Consider the following 1,898-nt stretch of genomic DNA (forward strand, 5'->3'; position numbering starts at 1 on the left):
CCTTCCCAGTATCTAAGACTATGAAATCAGCAGGGATGTAAAGGCCTTCAACCTTTACTAACACGTCCTCTACTTGTCCATAAGCCTGTTTTCTTGAATTGTCTGCCATCTCTAATGAGATTTTAGTGGCTTGTACCCCAAAGATTCCCAGTTTCTCTATTACAGAGAGGGGCATGAGGTTTATTCCTGAACCAAGGTCACACAGAGCCTTAAAGATCATGGTACCTATGGTACAAGGTATTAAGAACTTTTCAGGATCCTATTTCTTCTGAGGCAATGTCAGTTGATCCAGATCACTTAGTTCATTGGTGAACAAGGGAGGTTCATCTTCCCAAGTTTCAATACCAAATAATTTGGCATTCAGCTTCATGATTGCACCAAGGAACTTGGCAGTTTGCTCTTCAGTAACATCCTCATTCTCTTCAGAAGAGGAATACTCATCAGAGCTCATGAATGGCATAAGGAGGTTCAATGGAATCTCTATGGTCTCTAGATGAGTCTCAGATTCCTTTGGTTCCTCAGAGGGAAACTCCTTATTGATCACTGGACGTCCCAGGAGGTCTTCCTCCTTGGGATTCACGTCCTCTCCTTCCCTTACAGGTTCGGCCATGGTGGTTATGTCAATGGCCTTGCACTCTCCTTTTGGATTTTCTTCTGTATTGCTTGGGAGAGTACTAGGAGGGATTTCAGTGATCCTTTTACTCAGCTGGCCCACTTGTGCTTCCAAATTTCTAATGGAAGACCTTGTTTCATTCATGAAACTTACAGTGGCCTTGGACAGATCAGAGACTAAGTTTGCTAAATTAGAGGTGTTTTGTCCAGAGTTCACTGTCTGTTGCTGAGTGGATGATGGAAAAGGATTGCTATTGCTAAACCTGTATCTTCCACCATTATTAAAGCCTTGTTGAGGCTTTTGATCCTTCCATGAGAGATTTGGATGATTTTTCCATGATGGATTATAGGTGTTTCCATAAGGTTCACCTAAGTAATTCACCTCTGCTATTGCAGGGTTCTCAGGATCATAAGCTTCTTCTTCAGAAGATGCCTCTTGAGTACTGTTGGATGCAGCTTGCATTCCATTCAGACTTTGAGAAATCATATTGACTTGCTGCGTCAATATTTTGTTCTGAGCCAATATGGCATTCAGAGTATCAATTTCAAGAACTCCCTTCTTCATAGGCATCCCATTATTCACAGGATTCCTCTCAGAAGTGTACATGAACTGGTTATTAGCAACCATGTCAATGAGTTCTTGAGCTTCTGCAGGCGTTTTCTTTAGGTGAATGGATCCACCTGCAGAAGTATCCAATGACATCTTTGATAGCTTAGATAAACCATCATAGAATATATCCAGGATGGTCCATTCTGAAAGCATGTCAGAAGAACACTTTTTGGTCAGCTGCTTGTATCTTTCCCAAGCTTCATAGAGGGATTCACCTTCTTTCTGTCTGAAGGTTTAAACATCCACTCTAAGCTTGCTTAGCTTTTGAGGAGGAAAGAACTTGGCTAAGAAAGCCGTGACCAGCTTGTCCCAAGAGTTCAGGCTATCTCTGGGTTGAGAATCTAACCACACTCTAGCTCTGTCTCTTATAGAAAAAGGGAAAAACATGAGTCTGTAGACTTCAGGATCTACTCCATTAGTCTTAACAGTATCACATATCTGCAAGAATTCAGTTAGGAACTGAAAAGGATCTTCAGATGGAAGTCCATTAAACTTGCAGTTCTGTTGCATCAGAGAAACTAGCTGAGGTTTCAGCTCAAAGTTGTTTGCTCCAATGGCAGGAATGGAGATGCTTCTTCCATGTAAATTGGAATTAGGTGTAGTAAAGTCACCAAGCATTCTCCTTGCATTATTATTATTTTTGGCTGCCATCTCCTCTTTCTGTTTGAAAATTTCT

At 41.4% G+C, this 1,898-nt stretch overlaps 1 non-coding gene across 1 annotated transcript; it reads left to right on the top strand.

The window, feature by feature from the left end:
* The first annotated feature begins 1,369 nt into the window (after positions 1 to 1,369).
* LOC112753522 (small nucleolar RNA R71) lies at positions 1,370 to 1,477 on the top strand. Its single transcript, XR_003177907.1, has one exon. It is a non-coding gene; the product is annotated as a small nucleolar RNA R71 (small nucleolar RNA).
* Positions 1,478 to 1,898: the final 421 nt, after the last annotated feature.

The sequence above is a fragment of the Arachis hypogaea genome, chromosome 15 (assembly GCF_003086295.3).
Source record: "Arachis hypogaea cultivar Tifrunner chromosome 15, arahy.Tifrunner.gnm2.J5K5, whole genome shotgun sequence".
Classification (NCBI taxonomy): Eukaryota; Viridiplantae; Streptophyta; class Magnoliopsida; order Fabales; family Fabaceae; genus Arachis; species Arachis hypogaea.